General features: G+C 41.9%; 1 protein-coding gene across 9 annotated transcripts in view; it reads right to left on the minus strand.

The window, feature by feature from the left end:
- The window catches only part of ADCYAP1R1 (ADCYAP receptor type I), a 140,837-nt gene extending 139,415 nt beyond the window's left edge, over nt 1–1,422 (minus strand). For 4 of the 9 annotated variants that reach the window (XM_064505682.1, XM_064505681.1, XM_026096347.2 and 1 more), the window contains exon 1: nt 660–1,419. The gene's annotated coding sequence lies outside the window, so the exon portion shown is untranslated. Of the gene's footprint in view, nt 343–659 lie in introns of those variants that run through there. The other 5 variants (XM_064505684.1, XM_064505683.1, XM_064505676.1 and 2 more) reach the window with 4 other exon arrangements.
- Nucleotides 1,423–19,701: the final 18,279 nt, after the last annotated feature.

The raw sequence follows: 19,701 nt of genomic DNA on the forward strand, positions 1-19,701 counted from the left end.
CTGGACCCGTTCATACGTTAAATTCACAGCATAGCGGTAACGAGCCTGTCCTGTATGCTAGCCCTCCGACTGGGATGTGCTTTGCATAGGGACGGTCATATCAGAGCCAGCTGTTCAAATACTGATGAGAAGTGCACAGAGGCGTGCAAGCAGAGGTCAAAGGCACATTAACATCAGTTTTGACTACTACCCTACAGTAAAAATAGAGAAGTCCTGCCTCGGTGCACCGGTCCAAGGGTGAATCAGAGTTTCTGCGGCAGGTGAGGATGCAGAGCTGCAAAGGGAGCCTTGAGCCTGCAAATGCCAACAGCAGCGCTGGGTCTGTTAGCAATCAGGTTTTATTTACCAGCCATATTGTGTTAAAAACAGACGTGCTTCCCATACCAAGCACGTTAACCTGTCACGGCGCGCGAGGGGAGATGTATTGCTTTGAACAGAGAAGGGGGGAAAAGAAAAGAAGGGAAAAATGCGTCGCTCCGAAGCGGCCTCCCGCGGGCGCTGGGCAAGAGCGGGGCAGGGCGCGGGGATGCGCGGGGATGCGCGGAGATGCGCGGAGGTGCTCGGCGCTGCCGGCGGCGCCGGAGCGGAGGCGGCGGCGGCGGCGGCGGCGGCGGCGGCGGGGGGACGCGGAGCGCGGCGGGCGGCGGAGCGGCACTTACCGCGGCTGCGGGGGGGGGGAGTCCGTCGCGGCGCCGGAGAGATGCTGCGTTACCCCGCGGGGCGAGGCGGGGCGGGGTGGTCGGCTCGGAGCGCTGAAATTGACCAGCTCCCCCCCCAAAAAACCACCCTTTCTCCGGAGAAATTGACCAGCTGGCCCCGAGGTGAAACTGACCGGGAGAGAGAGGAGCCCGGCTCCTTCCTCCCCCCCCTCCTCCCCCTCCTCCTCCTCGCTCACACCGGGCGGAGGAGGGGTCGGCGCCTCCGAGGCAAGGCAAAATTCCTCCTCCCTCTCCCGCCGCTCATGTCCAGGCTGCCCGTGCACAGGGGATGATGGGCCATGTCCTGGCCATGAAGGAATGTGCCATCGCTAAATCCAAAAAAAAAAAAAAAAAAAAAAAGCAGCAAAGAAGGGAGGCAGGAGATTTGCAAACTTTTTTTTTCTCTCTCTCTCCCTCTCTCTGCTTTTTTTCTTTTTTTTCTTTTTTTTTTTTTTTTTTTTTTGGAAATTGTTGTGGCTTCGGGGTGGGGAGGAGAAGCGGCGGGAGGAGCAGGGGGCGCGGGCTGGATCGGCGGCGCTGCCTGCGAGTCAGGGCGATGGTGCGCTCGCCGCTGTGTTTCTGTGCGTGTGCGCGGTTCTCATACCCAGACAATGCTCTGCAAAGCGAGCTGGTCCTGCGGAGAAATGCAAACACCTCCTCCCCCGAGTGCCTGAGGAAAGGAAAGGCGACATGGAGCCAATCGCTTCTCCTTGGCTAGTCTCATTAGTATGGAGGAGAGAGAAAGAAACCAATGAGGACGAGGGGGAGGAGGGGTTTATTCAAATTAAGTTGCTTAAATCAAACTCTTGTTTTTTTTCTTTTTCTTTCCCCCCTCTTTGCCCCCCCCCCAGCTCCTCCTTCTCCCTGTCCCCTAAACACTCTCTCTTCTGCCCCACAGATTTTTCAATTCGTGAGACAGAGTCAGCAAAATACAGTGATGGAGAGAGGATGGCATCACTGCTGGAAGGAGGAAGGGAGTGTGGGAGGGAGGAGGGAGGCAGTTTCTCCCTTGAGCTGCAGAAGAGTTGGTGGCAAAGAAAAGCCACAAAGTAGCTCAAGTTGTCAGGGAGGGGAAGCGGAGCAGGAATTTCACCTAGAAGCGTCATTTTGCAGATGGTGTTTGCAGATGGGCAGGTGGCCCGTGTCCAGGACGAGCCCTCTGAGCTTGTGGGAAGCATCCCTTCCCCTCCCACACCAGGAGGACACACACCCACGAAGGGAAGTGACTGCACAGGAACAACAGTGGCTGCACAAGACTCGTCTCACGGCTACACGGTGTGAGGCTCCCCCTCAGCAAGCGGTGCAAGAGGGGAACCTGTTGCTGGAACTGGAGCGGAGCTGTAGAGAGGACCAAAGTGGCTGGTGAGAGGAGAAGGGATGTCCAGCTGGGTCCTTTGCCTGGTGTCTGGATAGTAGCAAGGAGGCTCATGCCCCGCAAGGGAATCTCTCAAAAGCATCCGGTCTCTGCTCCCTTCAGCGGAGAGCAAAAACCTCTCCCAGACCCAGGGAACTGATCACTAAAAGCCTAAAAATCTTCAGCAGGGACAGTGATCCAGAGGAGCCCTCTGCTTCTACAACCATACTGCTCCCAGGCCCCGCAGATCCATGTCAGGAACTGGAGACACTGAAAGCCTGCATCCCTAGCCAAATTCCCTAAGACCTGTGCTGCATGAGCACCTGCCTGCTTATGAGGGTCTTCCAATGACCGTAAAATTTCACAGCCCCTGCGATACCAATCCTGTGGCTCTTCCCAGTGTGGAGGCCCTTCCCTCCACTTGCCTTTCACCCCTTTCCCTTCATCTTCTGCATCTCCCTTCCAAGTATCCTCCACCTTCCATTTCTATTAGCATGTAAAAGCACTTCAAATTCTCTTTGCCTTTACCCTGTTTTCAGACTAAACAAAGGAAAAACAAGTTAATTCAGTCACAAGAGCAACCAAAACTGTACCAGTCCGGTGGTCACTTGTATGTTAAGTCAGTGAGGGGGATGCAGCTCCGCAGCAGAACCACTGGACAAGGCAGCGTGCACGTTCCCCGTCCCCTGTCACAGCGAGAGCCCCATGCATGGCTGCATAGCCACCTTCTCCTGAGAAATGCGTGCACAGACACAGTGTGGAGGCATGCAGCTCTACTTTTTATTCCAGCAACAAGGAGTAGGCCAGAGAATCAGCCGGACATTTCAAAGCTTTCCTTTGCAGTTTCTCCTTCTCTGGTTATGCCAGCTTCTCTAGCCACACCTCACATTTTTTAGCAACCTTGCTGAATGAAAGAAAAAAAAAAAGAATTAGATGTCTACATCAGACAGCTGAGATAAAAACCCTATGCAGTCTTTAGAGACAGCAGTGAGAGAAATTTGTTATCTGTCAAACCTACTTTATATGTCTACCTTAGAATAATATCCCATTTAATTTCCTAAAACTATAAAGGGAGGCAAGAGTAAACAAATCAGATGTAGACACCTATCACTTATTCAGATGTATCACAACAAGCCTTATTTTACTACATCCTAAAGGGTAAGACGCAGAACAGAGAAATCTCCATAGCAAAGTGATTGATCTTCCCAAGAAGAGCACCTACGCTCACCCTGTAGATAGATAGATAGATAAATAGATAGATTAAAAAAAAAAAAAAACTCAGCTTTGCTCCCTCAAAACTTCAGAGGTTATGGCAGTGCTACCTCAAAAACCAGGAGTCCCACTATGGAATTTTCCCTTGGGATGCTAAGCATGGAAGAAGGTTCCCAGCTGTTCAATTATTATGTGCTGCTCCAACATCTGCTCCCTATCTTTCCCAGGAGAGGGGCAATGGGCCAAGAGAATCATCTAGTGGCTCGAATCCAGCTGCAGTTGGACTGCACTGCCTTAGATGATCTCAGCTGATATCCGTTTCAGGTTTCCTACTGAAATAGGCAGGAGAGTCTGTCTAAGAACTTTGCTCTCCAGAGAATATGATTTTCTTTAGGATAAAACAAGCCATTTTAAGGCTGCGGTGCCTTATTTCTATGCTCGTGAGCAGTCTATTAAATAAATCATCATTTAAATGTGTGTGAAGTATGACACCAATTATCTTAGTCAGCATGAGGGACTGACAGTCAGCAACAGATCCCATCTAGTTCCAAGAGTAAGATCTGGTGGAGGTAGAGAGTGGGAGAAAATGCAGCTATTATGCAAGCAAAGGCAGTCTTTTATTTCCTTTCTGGCTATGGAAGTGATCTGTAGTAGTTTAAGACATTTCTACTAGTAGAACTGTGCCCACAGAAAAGGAAAATGCATAATGCTAAATATCCTGGGTTGATTAAATAGGACATTGCTGGTATGCAGACAAAGGTCTACAAGTTCATGTTAAAATGAGGTTAACTCAAGGTCTGAACTTACGGAACATTATGTATCTTGTTGTGTGTGTACTCTTACTCTGTAGTAAATATAAGGAAGTTTAGCCCACAGTGATGTTCACCTTAGGGGGCTTGGAGGTAGTAGTGGGCATGAGAGCAGATATCACTGAGGAGCTGAGGTGCCCTAAATTCACTCCTGACTGGACAGGAGGCTGTTTATATGGCCATCCTCAAAGGGAATTTAACTGAATCAAAGCCCTGAGTCCTGGTATCCGGTCGTCTTCCCTTTCTCTTCCTGCCCTGGCCCTGTAAGGAGGTTTACTGGAGAACAGCTACACCTTCTCTCATCAGTTCCTCACTCTTTCCTCACACACATGCTGCTACAGGTGATGCTGCAGCTGGCCACACTGAAAAATCAATGGGAGAAGATACATACTAAGCTTGGTTTACAGTGCATGCATGTTAGGCTAACTTGCCTCTGACTCCAGCTTCTCCGAATGCAAAGATCACCCCACCAGAAGATAGGCACAGTAGAAAAACACGCTCTGCTAGCTAGTTTGCAGGTCAGCTATAAAGAAGAACATACTTATTTGAATTGTGGCAAGCACACCTTACCTTGATCTGCCTTCATAGACTGCTACACAACAACACATAACATCTCAAAGGCAAAAGGTGGGATTCAGCTTGCAGATTAAGAAAGGTAAATGTAGGTGTCCACATCTGAGCTAGGCAATTACATTCCCATTATAGTCAATGGAGATGTAGTCACTCTAGTCAGTGAAGCCTGGGGATATATTCAGCTCACTCTAACATAGATACTTCCATGTGGTCAACAGCTCCTTGTACTCTGGTGGCTCACTACATATCTACAACTTAGGTAAGATTCAGGGAACAGTCAGTTGCCTAAAGATGAGTGTCCAGTGCTTTTTGAGATGCCCTAGAGGATCTTTTCTGTCCCCAGCTGCAGGTCCAGGAGGGCTGTGGGTCTCCAGTAGCTCCTGTATTAAATCTGCCAGCCTCAAGAGGATGTCTTAGATACACTAGGTCTGCTAATGCAGAGTACAGTTCAGGTGACAAATGCAAGGCTCCTGTGCCAGTGTGAAATCCTATCCTTCCTCAAGTCTAGAGCAAAGTTTTCATTAAAGTCAAAATTATCTTCCCTATCTGAAATTCTCCCTCTTTCTGGAGTCCCAGCCTCTCTTGATCATTCCTCTCTGTTCATTCCTCTTCTCAGGTAAATAAGCCAAAGATGCCCTCTGACAAGCTCCTGTGATTCACAATCAGATGGTTAAAGAAATTTCATTGGGCGAATCATCCCTCCGTTGGAAGCTGCATTCCCATTGAGTGGAAGGGAATGTGTATCAGCTTCTCTGATGTAGAGGAAATGGGCAAAAGGTACCAGATACAACAGGACGTCAGCAAGATGATCAAATATATGGAATGACTTATCTATAAGGACTGAATAGAGTAGGACTCTTCAGCTCTCAAAAGAGACAGGGAAAATGCTGGAAGTTGATAAAATCATGACTGGCACTGAGAAGATGAATAAGGAAAAAAATGCTCATTGTCCTTCCTAATACAAGTACTAGAAGATGTCAAACTAAAACCAGTGGGGGTCTGGCTCACAACATAAAAAATCTTAACCTAACTTGTTACACGACATTAAAAGTTTCCAAAGTTTTAAAACAAATCCATGGAGGAAATGTTTATAGAGGCAATTAAATACCAAAAGACCACTTCTGGCTCAGAGTGTCTCTGAGGCACAGCTCTATACATGCTGGGAGAGCATTTAGGGCACTTATGCCTATATACTTGCCCTCACCTTATATTCTTTTTGAGGGACCTGGTATTGGCAAAAGTAGATGGATTTTTTGACTTTGATCACTAGGCTCTGAGCTGTCTAGCTGGGAGGCTGAGACACACTTGTTTCTGCCAACTCAATTTTGAGGACAGTTACCTCTAACGGAAGATCCAGGTAGACAACTGCAAGGTAGTAACTTACCTCTCCGTACTGTGACTAGCCACAGCCTACCAAGAGACACTTTATGCATCAGCCATTTTATTTTTAGAGCATATCTAAAGCACAGACTTCATTAGACATCTTTCAGAAATATACAATGCCATTGACGTCCTCATGCAAGGTAACTTGACATTCAATTTTTCTCTATTCAGGAGTTCCTTTCACAACTGGGGCAATAAAGCTTTTTTTTTAAAAAAAGAAAAAAAACAGTTTCAAGGAACAAAATTGTAGTGGATCAGGTTGGGTGTGATGAATAAGAGAAAAAAAGGATGGAGAAGTTTCATTTCAGTGCTTTCTCAACAAAGTGTTTTGACAGTTTGGTTTCCTTTTTGACATGTTTAGCAAAATGCTTGAGTCAATTTGGAAAGAAGTTTTGTACTTTTTTTCAGATTGTGTGGGGGAAAAGATGCTTTGGATTAACACAAATTGATTCTTAAATATATATATATATATTTTTTTCAATTACTGTTCAGATGTGAACTGAAAATCTCCAGCATTCTCACAGCCTACTTGCAACCTCTCTGTTGCTATGTGGCCAAGATACATTTTAGGCACTTAGATAAGTGAGTTTTTTCAGGACTTCCCTTGCTTTGACTTTTCCTTGCACCTTGTTTCTAGAGATAGACCCCTCAGGTGAGTGTTGGGATACCTCTGAGATACCAGTCTTTGTCCACTGACTATACGAAGGAGCCCACAGTGGCTATATTCTTAATCTCATTAAAGTACCTCTAGTTATGTGAGATGAATGTGTAATACGTGTATATCACATACGCAACCTAATTAGTATTTTCAGTTTCTTAGTACAAGGACCTAAGATACTGCTATTTAGGAGAAAATGATTTGCAAAAGTATTATCTCTAAAAGAGGATCTTACTATTAAACTTGAACAAATCAATGTCAAATAATACTTCTACTGGTGGCATTCTTGGTAGTTGAGCCATCTCTCAAAGTCAGTTCCTTGAATGTAGTCCATTGTCTTACCTGCTTTTATAACTATGTTTTCTAAAGTATTCTGTGAGTGTAAGGCCCTCTGATGTCTGTGTTCAGCCAACAGACATTCATAAGAAAACTTTGTTTGATTTTTACTTTAATTATGCAATAATGTTTCTGCTCCTTGGTTGGGTAACCAAACATTCATGTTTGTGTATTTAAGGTTCAATTTCTATGTTGACTTGCAAAACAATCTTGAAATCTGACCCACCAAAAGTTTGCAGAAAGTTTGGAGAAAGCGAAAAAGTTTTGAGCTTTGAAAATGCAAAGTGCAAATTCTCTAGACAAATTATTTGCTAATAATTATAGTGAGTGTTTGCTAAACTCTACTTTACCTCCCCCTCCTCCTTACTGATTTTCTTATGTTAATTTTTTCAGGGGGAAAGTATGGATGAGAAATGTGAGTAACATATGTAAAAACAACCAGATGGGGATGCATTCTTGTTCTAAATAGTAAGAACTGCCTAATCATGCAGATGTGATCACACTATGCTGATGTGAGAAGGAACATTGGAGCAGATGGTGCTAAAGGGAGCTGAAGTTGAAATGAAGAGATGACATCTGAAGAGATGATATCCACCTTCTACCATTCAGCTCTCCATGAGGACATTTTCCCAGGTCCTTGATGAAACAGCTGGGAGTTTCTTTCCTTCCCAGACCTAGATATGACTGGAACTGGAGAAGACACCAAAAATGATTACACTGCATCTCAATATCTGGCACTCACTTTCCATATCTGGCAAAAGAAACAGAGATTATGTTCTGACAGCACCGTTTTCCTTATCAGAGGGCAGGAGGAATAGATACACAATGACTCAGAAAGCACAGGACACAAAAAGTTGTCTTTGTACAGGATGCAAAGCTGATGCTGGTTAAGGAAGAGCACCTCCAATATAGCAAGGATGCAGAGACAGGCTGCGTTCAAACTGTGTATTAAGCTCAGACCGGGGCTCTGGATTTTGTCTTGATGAGCCTGTGAACCTGCTGTTGTCACATCCGAAGTCAGACTCAAGTTTCGAATGGAAGGCAACGGCTGACATTAGCACTGCTCAGCTGAGATGAGAGTCAGTCTACTGATTTCATTTTCTTTGTTCCTGGAAGACTGGTTCTCAGACCACTGCAGCCAAGAATATATAATCATAGGTGAATTAAGTCTTTTGCCTTCTAGGAAGGCAGGGAAGAAAATGCATTGTGCACTGCTAGGTCTGGTCAGAACTGGAAGTCAGCAACCAAGTGCTGAGAAGCTCTTAGGGACGGTCTCTGTGCTATGACTCACATCCTGCTCAAGGACATCTCAGAGCACACAAGGCAGGCTGGCTTGCAGCACAGGAGGTGTTACGTGGAGACAAAAAAGGGATCACTAGGACTATTAAGGCTTCTGTTAGGGTCACAGTCCTGAGAACACTTGCTTGTGTCCTTTACTTTGTTTTCATGAATCATCCCACCAATTTAGTGAGTCTGCTCAGAGCAGTAGAGCTATATACTACGCATAAGTGTCAACAGGATTTTTAGAGAAGTAGAAGATTGCAGTTTTCAAATAGTTTTTTTTTTGGCTTGTTTTATTTATTGAGGTGGGAATTGTGGTGGGTTTTTTTAGTAGAGCATGGGAGAAATGAGGATAGAGTGCGTTATCAATATTTACCTTAGGCCAGTGGATGTTATAGTGGGATGAAGTCCATAAGCTGTTAGAAGAAATAGGTGTCCCCTGGAGACTGAATGTTGTCAGTTATTCATGTTTTCCAACAAATATGGAAAGAGTTCCCCACAAGTATACAAACCTTCATGGACTTTTATCAGGAAGAGAAGTGTGGATACTTAACAACACTTTTTAAAGTTTTTCTTAGAATCAAACCCACTCTATAAAGTTTTCACCTCAGTCTTCAAACCTGAAAGGTGGTTTACGGTGAGTACATAAGAAAATTCTCACTTTGCAAATGATGACTTGAGAATTTAGGGCATAAGTCCTGATCTAGCCAGTTTCTCCTTTATTAAAGCACAAGAAAGGCACTAGTGAAGCAGATTTGGGGAAGAAGTCACTGATCCATCCAGCTTCCATCTTCAACTGACACTGAGCTTCCTTCATCTCTCTGACCAGGTCTCCTTTTGCAGCAGATGGAAGATGCATTCCATCCTCCCTAGACAGCTAGTTATTAATGACTAGTTTGTGGTTGACTTCAAAGGTCCCACTTCCTATCAGAATTATCGTGAATTACAAGGTGTTTTTCTCACTTTGTATCATTCTGTCTTCCTTCGCCTGCAAGCATAGATGGCTCTCCCAACCCTGCAATCAAATGATTTTCTGCTGATTTGTCTGACAGGCTGTCTTGAGATAAAATCCTTACTGCCCTCCTCTTTGCAAGGTGAAGATCGTCCAAATGCTATGGTCATAGTCCCTGATTCTGGCACTCAAAATTACTGAAGTCTAACATCTGGAGTTCTCTTGTTGCATGGAAGACCTTTGGAAGAAGATTTTTCTCTCCTGCTGAAGGCAGAGAGCTGGAAAAAAAATACAGCTATAGAAGCAGACCAATGCATCTCTTTTTCTTCAAAGTAGGATAATACAGAAGCAAATACCACTGTAATGTGGGCTACAGAAGGTGTATGATTGGTTTGAGCAGCAAATTCATGTTAGATAAGCCATAATCAAAAGGTGGTGGTAGAAGCAGCTCACTACTACATCTACAAATGCAGTTCACAAAGTTTTCTTGTTTGAGGCTGTTTTTATGCCTGTTTTTGTTGTTTTAACTGATGTAATCTTTTTGTTTGGCACAAACAAACCATCATTTATCTAGAGAACCAAGTTTGTTCCTCTCACATTTCTTCCAGAATATCTTCACCACCTCATTTTCCTACTTCTTTTATTACATATATTTGCTTTTCCTGTTGTGTTACCTCAGATCCTAGGTGTTATATAGTGTTTATTATGTGAAATAATACTTTCCAGTGTGAGTCATTAGCAGTGGACAAAGATGGGACTTCAACTATTACAAAATTTCTCCCACTTGCACTTACATCGACAGAACAGCTATATGTGTTGCTAGTAGTAGATTGACGTACATTTAGTAAGCCAGACTATTCATCATCTATAATGATGAATATGCTTTGTCGCTGGACTATCAGTGGTAAATGTTTTCAGATAGGTTCTTTTTTTCTCTGCCACTTCTTTCCCCCCCCCCCCCCCTTTTTCTACTTAAATTGTTTCCCTCTACTTCTGGCTGAAAGCCAACTGTCTTTGTCAAATATCACAAAGATAAAATTCTTCTTCTGTCCACTTCTAGAAGTTTTTGCATCAGCTGTCCACACATTTCATGACACTTTCTGTAGTCCAGTGGACATTGATAGGAAATCTGATCACCTATGGGAGAATATAGTGTCTTTGACTATCCATTTCCCTTCTCTGACCATGACAATACAATGTCTGACCATGACAACACAACACAAAAAATCATGGCAGATTCATGAGACTTCTGTCCTCCTTTCTTTTAATATGACTACAAGAAAATATTAGATTAGATTAAATCTTCACAGCAAGAATATACTTGCTCCTTAAGGTCTATCAAATCTAGCAGAGAAAAGAAAAGCTAAAGCTAGCGGTTGGAAGCAAAAGCCAGACAAATTCACTTAAGACATAAGAAATACTTTCTTAAATGGGGAAGAAAATTAACCACTGGAATAGGATACCAGAGGAAGGGGAAGATTCTTTATCTCTAAGGGATTCATCTAATCAAAAGTTAGATGAACACCTGCAGTGTCTGTAGCTGAATTAATCCTTGGCTCTGTTTCCATCTGCCAGACGTCTAACCCATACAGTCAGCACAATCAGTGCAGGATTCATCTCAACATCAGGGAGACATGTAAAATAAATGAGAAAATCACACCCTAAAAGTGTTATTTCTCTCCATTAACTATGAAGGACCCTTGGGTCAGACTTCAGTAATTATGTAGTCAACATCTAAAGACAGGTAAGATGAATCCCACTCTAGTTGTCTACAAAACAAGTCCAGTTGTCACTCTAAGGAGGTACTTTATCCAAACATAAATCATTGATCTCAGTGATTGAATTAAATTTAGTAGCTTATGATGGTCAGATGAATAAACAGTTGGGAACTCTAGCCTAATAAAAGGAAATACTTTGTAAGACATGATTGCATTGGAAATTGGAAAATAATAATAATATCACAAGCATCCAGAGAAAACATTAATAATGATGAAATAAATTTAATAGGAGATATTAAAGCTATTACTTAGAAGCTTTAATCAGTCCATAATTATCAAAGACCAGGGCAAGACTAACACAGAATACATATTAGCCTAGGTATTAGGTCCTTACACGTTCGTCTGATGTATCTTGTCCTGGACGCTACTGAAGACAGAATTAGGTGGGCATTCGTTGTGACAGAATCAGGAGATCCCTACATTCCCAAAACTTCCTAGACATGTCACATAGCAATAAGTGAAGAAAAGGAAACCTGTTTGTCTTAGTTTCTGATGTAAATAAATTAATCAATAAACAAACTCTGTCCTTATCTTTCCATCTGGATTTTGTGCTGAGATTTGTGATTTTGCTTACTAAAGCTCTAATATTTTGTTTAAATAGGTTGTGGGATTCTTGAATTTGTCAGTTCTCTTTCAACAATAATAACAAAAGTTATTAGAGTTACATAGGGAAATGCATGTTGCACAAACACAATGAGAGTTATTTGCCTTAATAGCTAAAATCAAAGTCATGCTGAACAAAAGACTTCAAACTTCACAGCCTACTGTGGCAGAAACAAGACAAAGCAGAGTGTCACTTTGGGGGAAAAGATCCAAAAAGTTATTATTTAACACTCTTTATTTTCAAGGTGTTTAACTTGCATTTTTTTAATCAGTGATGCTTGTTTTACATAACCTTACAATAAAATTAGTGCATAAAGTCAACAGGTTTAATATAACTTGTTTTGTATCTTTGTCAGGGTAATATATCAGAATTTAGCTTAGCTCTACACACATCCAGCATCTGAAATGAAGAGTTCCTCACATCTCATTTTAAATAGCAGTTTTGTTCCTGCTTTCTGTTCAGTCAAAGCACAGTCTGATCCTAGCAAGTTGACACAGCATAAGGTAGATATAATGCATTCTCATCCTAAAATATTGGCAGGCTGTGAGGTTTATTGCCTTGCAACAGCAAGATTAGCAAGAATCAACTACTACTCATGTCTGGGACAAATCATTCTTCTTCTTTATTTCATCAGAAAATCATAAATTCACTAACTTTCTGTCTTACAATCTAATTTTTTCTTACTCATTTTAGTTTAAATCTTGTATAAAGGCTGCAACATTCTCTCTTTAATCAGTGCAAAGCTTTGTACTATATCCAAGTGTAGTTGTTTGCATCTCTCTCCTAGTTTTCATTCCTCTGACTTCCATCCATCTGGGCTGTTGCCTTAAAGACACTCATTTCACATGCCTATCTATTGTCTTTCACTTCCTCGGTTCATCTTCTCATTCTTCTGTGGACCTTTCCAAAGAGGAAACTCGGTGAGATGTTCATCTGATCCACTTAGGCCATTTCAGAAGCTTCTGCAGCCCTCCTCTGGGTCACACCTGAGGATCTCCCAACCTCCAGGAGTAAATTTACCACCTTATTGGAAGTGGTGAAATATCAGATTTTAGAAATATTGGTATGGAAAATCTAAAAATCCAGGATGCCATTATTCGACCCATTTCAATAGCAAGGGTGAGTGTCACAGTGTCGCTCTTATAGCTAGTGGAGGGATCCTTAAAACACCACTTGTCTCCTGTGAAAATAACACTCTAGGATGGGTTTGTTCCACTAAGTGAAGGTGTCTATGGTATAAATGTTAGCATATATAAATGGGGAGGGACTATTGCAACAGCGTCCTCCTCCATATGGGCACATACTATGTAGAACTAAGGTTAACTCTTGTTGTAGTACACATCTCTAATGCCATTTTAATGAGTGTTTAGCAGTCACAGACCAAATACATCTCTCAGATGTCTCCCATGATATCCTTAGCTTTTCACCAAGTATGTGTACACTTGATCAGTTCTACATACAGGATGAAATTACAGATTGCAAGATTGCTACAGTATCATATAATATTTCCAAATCTATTTCTCTATGAATGTATTACTTTTAAGTCAAAAAAACATATCCTGCAGATACATCAAGAATCAAGCCAAGGCAGATTCTGTTTTAAAAGTAATGGCTATGCTTGATGTATTGAAGACTTGAGCTAAAGTTTTGGCAGTGACCTCAATGGTTTGTTTGGATGTGATTTCTCCTTCTCTTCCTCAGTTTCCCCATGTAAAAATGGGGAAATTTTCTTCTAGAAAGTGCCAGCAAAGCAACCATGAAATATATAGTATTTTTGCCACTTTCTCTTGGAGGCACATAATTAAACACGCACTATAGTTAAAACAACACAACACTGGGAAAAATACCTGCTGTTTCCTTTGGGACTAGTGATTGGCACTCCTGTTTGTGGTAATCCACATTCCATTAAGATTTTGTGAGCAGCATGGAGAGATCAAAATGAGCGTGGTTCTCCACATATTCACGACCATGATAGCAACTTTGCAGAATCTGTTTTGCTGATAAATATTTCAAGAATCCACGGAGGCAGTAACACTGTAGCACTCTCCAGTTCTTTGCAATAAGCATGAGAACACACTCCAGCCACAGCTCCTCTGAACACGAAATGTTCCCTTTATTCATTTCTAGTTCTTTTTTTATGAGCAATAAAGCACATCATTCTATCAATTCTGCTCTTTTACACTTAGGACCATAATGAAATGCTCTGAATGAACATGGATTGGAAATCTAGAAAAAAAAACAAAACAGAATGTCATCACTGGCAATAAAGAGTTTATATGTTGTGGAGCTGCAATTTCTGTGGACTTCTCTCTTCTTTTTTCTTTTTTTAAGAGCTTCCCACATCATGACAGACAAGTAGTCTGGTTTAACACAATCATTTCACATTGCACAGAATTCCCTCCAAGACACAGCGGTAAAATTGTCAGTGGTTGCTCTGATTTGAAGTACTTCATTATAGCTGCGGGGGAATCGTAGGCAGAAATTTGCAACGTGAAGCGGACGTAGCTCTACGGGGGAATCGAGCAGCCTGGGGATTCCTGAAGAATAATGAAGAAAGTGTTGGCGAAATAATAATTACCCTCTGTGCCTGTAACACGGTTCATCTCAGAATGGTGTGATGCCCCCAGGCAGTCAGATACAGGTTTCGTATCCGGCACCGCTAAAAACATGCCGTGTCGCTGAAGAGAAGCACGGTACCTGCTAACGGAGCACAACACACGATAATGTGGCGTTACAGCAGGGATAGAAGCTCACACAGATGTTCAGGTAGCCTCATCCCCTGCCCTCTTTGCATTAGACAGTTTCCAAACACAACAGTATTTCTCCTGCCCAAGTGAATTTAAAATATATATAGACATGATAGAGGAAAAAAATAAAAGGGGAAGGAAAAGGGAGTATTTTACAGATTTGACATTGCTGATAAACAGACTAGGATTTTTAAGGCATTTTAGGTACCTGATGGGGTCTCTCTCTTAGGGAGCTACCTAAGTAACCAGACCTGGGAAACTACAAGCACTATTGTCCATATGGACTTTCCCTTTTGAATGAGTTCAGAAACCAGGGCAGGCAGTTTGCCAAGTTCCTTCTTGTTTCCTTCAGTGTAAATCTAAACCAGTGGTTTTCAATATCTTCCCGTCTGTGAACTGCTATATTTTCTTCCCCTCCAGTGCTATATAGCAACTGTAAGCCTACAAACAGCTCAGCTATCTCAGCTACCACAAGCCATCAGGGACAACGGGTCAAATATCATTCTAGAGTAATTCAAAATTATTACCTTCTAAGCCTCTGAAAAAGCAAATAAGCAGGAAAGGAGGAACACAATGACACCAGCCCCATCTTCAGTCCAGGAAGGCTTTGGATTGTGATACCAATGCAGCAGAATTGGATTTAGCCCTCTTCAAAGATGCACTCACCTCTGGGGTGGGCCTTGGTAGCTGTATATTCATGGCCATGGGAGAGGACAGAACAGGGAGAGGAAAAGGAAACCATTAAAATAGTGGGACATTTGGAAAGCACAAAGGCTATAACTGAGGAGACAGATCAATTTTATTAATTACTATGTTTGATAATACATCTGCTTTTATTATAAGCTTATATTTAAACAATCACGTTGCAAACTCATATTGCACAGAAATGGGCACATAATAAACACCAGGGAGTGGGGAAAGAGAGACAAGAGGGAGGAAAACCACCTGCCTTTTTTCCAGAAAGATAATATTTATCAGAAGACTTGGTACCCAATGAGTTATCCGATTTGGTGTACAGGACTCAGCTATGGTTTGCAGCACTGAGCTGGAGTTAGCAAGCCCAGCAAGGTCCAAGTGGCCACTTGCAGAGCTGCTGAGAGAAGGAGGTCTCTCAACCTGGCTTGTAGTGCCCAGCATTTGATTTTCAAAGTATATATGCTTGGGCTCCATGCTGTGGGAAAGCAGCTAATCTCTTCCTGGACCAGATCTGACCTTGAAAGCTATCTCACTGCATTCATGCTAGGTCTATGTTAGCAAGGCTACTGGCCTCAGATAAACTCTGCACAGCATAAGCTTTATGGTCAAGGTGTCCAAGGCACATTCATTATCCCAGAGAAATCATACTCAGATTGTGAACAGGAGGTGGTATAATCTGAATATTAACTAATAATGAAAAATAGGAAAGAAAAAAAAAAGGAAATAAAGAACAACACAACCCAAGCCACTGAAGGGATCTGGCACAAAGTTTGGGAAAGATTTTGAATATAACTTTCCTTCTGCTCTGGGAAAGAAAATTCTTATCATATAATAGCTGCTTAGCAGTGTAATTTAGAGGTCCATCATTATCACTTCATCTCCCCAGTGAAACAGCTACTGCCAATCCTGTTTTGTTACAGTTCCTTCTTTCTGAGATCCTGTTAGCTTTCCACCACTTTTCAGCATGTCCAGAATGCCTCTGATCTCAAAGGAATGTCAATTAAATAGGCTTAATTTCCTAGCATACAGGTAAATGTGATCCAACTCTTGTGCATATCTTTGCAAGGAGTTTGTGACAGCTTCTGTTTGTCCTTTAGACAAGGTCTTCCAATCATGGCCTAAAAATTTCCCCCTCTTCCAAGTAATACTTTATTTTGCAGAACCATTCATTATATCCGATTGGGTCTTGATAGGCAATAACTGTCCATTCACAAATAAACCTGGTTAGGGTCAAGACTGGGAGGGAAGGACAAATACCTGTACCTCATCTCCTTCAGGAGGAAATCAGAAACATCCAGTTGTCTTCCAGGAGCCCTCTAACATCCCATAACGTCCCATATCCTCTGATTCTCTTTTTTCCCAAGCAGTATATGGCCAGAAAAAGAAAGAGCAGGGAATTATTCTCGTGATCGCCTTGAAATTGCAAACAATTACAGCATGCAGCAAATCGAAGCTGAACTGCCCCCGAGTGCCTTGGATTTTGTTATGGTGTTTTGGCTTTTTTTTTTTTTTTTTTTTTTTTTTTAAGTTTCTGGCAGTTTTATAGCTGGGCTTGTTATCTCTGCCGCACTGTGCTGCACAGAGGAACAGAGCAGCGATGGCACTGGAGTCTGCCTGGGCTCCCTAAATCCCAAACAGGGTGTTTTCAGCATCATACATCACTCAGGAAAGGCAGCAGCACTTGCTTGCTGTGTGCAGCATTTCTGTGATATGGGGGTGAGATCTGGGAGGAATCAATTCCCATCATTCCCATTAAAGCAAACTGGGGAGTTTTTTCTAAATGTCAGGAAGGGTAGTACTAAAATATTACAGCTGCATATCCTACCTGGTAACAGGCATTACAGATAGTCTTAAAAAATTAGTAAGGGAGATTAAAGATGTGGAAAGCATTTCAGATCATGAGCCGACAAATGTAAGAGCTTTAAAAGCGAAGGTTAGAAGCTGACTGCAAGATCCCTATCCAGTGCTGATGATAAATGTTAATATGATTTGATACAGTGCATAGACAACCCTTTCAGTCTCACGCAAAGGGATTAATCAGGAAGGAAGCTCGGTGTTGCAGACACTTTTGCATTTGTAAATGCAACTGCTTTCACATGGCCAAATCTTCATTTTACTGCAGCTAAAATCATCACAAAATCCAGCAGTTCTGGGTCTCTTTTTCTTTGCACACAGTGAGGCTAATTGATTATTGCAACATCCTGATGTAGCCTAGATTCAAGATGAAATGGAAGCCCAGATGCGGGATAGCTCTAATGATCAGAATTAACAAGGCTGCTGACCATTATTAAACCTGGGCTTTCATTGGGGGGGGGGGGGGGGGGGAGGGATGCTACTTCTATATGAGGTCTATTTTCCAGAAAATAATTTAATGCAAGAAGACCAGTGCAATGATTTCCAGCTGTTTGGAGAGTTACACATCTGAGAATTAGCAACATAAGACATAACAGGGGCTGTATTTTGACAAGCAGTGATTCCAGAAAGGATTTGGAGGGAAAGCAGATAAGATGCCCTGTGACCCTGAGTCAGGCTGTGGGAAAGAGGGTAGAAGCAATTTTTTGATCTATGAACAAGAGAATAATAGGTTATTTTTCCTCTCTATACTGTTTCAGTGGCATTCATCCTGGAAAACTGCAGCCCATGTGGATTATTGGTGAAAAAAATTAACTGACTAAAGGTTACAGAAAATGTTTTGACATTGACACTAAACATCTCCAAAACAGATATTTTTTGCTAGAAATAGGCACTGTTCAGGCACAGGTCATATAGCATATTTTAAGCATTTATTTTAAGGTGAGGTAAATCATGGCCTGGATTCCACTGTTTTGACTCGATCTCCAATGAGGTGCAAAGAGTTGAGAGGGAGGAGCTCCAGTGGAGCTATCTCTATTGTAAAAACTGGCATTTCATTGTATAAATCCCAGACTGAAAGACAAGAAAAGCAGTCTGTTTTGTTTATCAGAAAGATGACGGAGAGATGACTGATAACACTCTAATATACGTATACTGTATTGGAAGGAAATAAGGCATTTTGACCAGCTCTTTTATCTAGTTGCAAAAGGCACAGGAAGAATGGCTGGAAATTAAAGTGGAATTACTTCATATTAGAAATAAAGCATGTTTTTAATACTTAAGGTAGTAAACAACTCCAAGGGTAAACCATAAATTCTTCCTTTCTGAGGTCTTCAAAATCAAAATAAATGTCTGTCTGGAAGAGATGCTATAGCCAGACACAAATGACAACACAAGCTCAGCATGGGTTGAATTTCACCCATACAGTCCTTAAAACTTAAATGATCCTTTTCAGTTTTGCTTATAATGTTATTAATAATGACATTAATAAAGCATTTGGGAACAGTTTTATTTCTGTGAATACACGGAAATTCAGCACACTGGAAATCTAAAGGATTGGTTTGTACAGAACTGCATTTGCGCAGGTCGCACAACGTCCCCCTACACGCAGGTACTAACCAACATGATCCGTCTGTCTGGGCTGGTGCAGATTTCTTCTTTCTTCCAGCACAAGCGGTGGCAAGAAAGCTGCTACTCTCTGGACACCATCCTGGGCAATATGCTGTAGGTGACCCTGCTCGAGCAGGTGGGTTGGACTAGGTGATCTCCAGAGGTCCCGTCCAACCTCAACCATTCTGTGATTCTGTGATTCGCAAAACCATACTGGCCTGTCAACCAGGGTGCGAATGCTAGTAACACTGAGGTGGGCTTTGGCATGCATTATGTTAGGTGATCATATAATATTATATATTAGGATTATATTAGGTCGTGTTAGATGGTGACTTCTACTGTAAACTCCATGAGTTTAAACATTCCCTATGTCAGAAAGCTGGACTGTTTTCTCTAGTCCTGTGTCAGAAGTAACAGGGAGCACAGTCTAACACAGGAGCAGGAGAGCTATCCTGACCCACTGCCATATCTTCACGGCTCTCCCGTATTCCAGGTTAAGAACCAAGGTGTTATATTTCCTATTTAATTTGTCTCTAAATTTGTCAAATATTGTAATCTGAAATAGAGATAATTCCTTCTTTCTCCTTCTTCTTCTTTCTTTTTTTTCTCTCTCTCTCTTTCCCTTTCTCTTTCTTAAAGTAATGTGCAACAAAAGTGAGTCCACTCATTTTTCTTGCTCATGGAAAACAATTTCTCTTTATTTACAAAAAGATGACCTGAACAAGAGTCTTGGGTGTTTCTGTTTTGTTTTGGATTGGTTTTAGTATGTGAAATTGTGGTGTGCAACAAATCTCAGAAATTATCAAAACCAAATAAAAAATTTAGAATATTTATTTAAAAAAATGTAGTTTAGGTTTAGAGAGAACTCCATTTGTTAGCTTGAACAGGCTCCTATTTTTTATACGATTCAGCCACTTAAACAGGGACACAAACATTTAGTAAGGAAGATATACACCAAATGAACATAAAATATCTTGTCTTTGCCAGATAAATTGGTTGCCACAAATTCTAACAAAGCTTTTGGGATTGCTGCCCTGATTAGGACTAATGCGTTCATTAGATCTTTGTCCAGTGAAGGCTGGTCTGCACAGAAAAGCTTTTTCTCAGCAAGTTACACCATTGACAGTCTTGATATTCCCTGGAGCAGGCGCTAAAGGT

The sequence above is a fragment of the Dromaius novaehollandiae genome, chromosome 2, assembly GCF_036370855.1.
Source record: "Dromaius novaehollandiae isolate bDroNov1 chromosome 2, bDroNov1.hap1, whole genome shotgun sequence".
Classification (NCBI taxonomy): Eukaryota; Metazoa; Chordata; class Aves; order Casuariiformes; family Dromaiidae; genus Dromaius; species Dromaius novaehollandiae.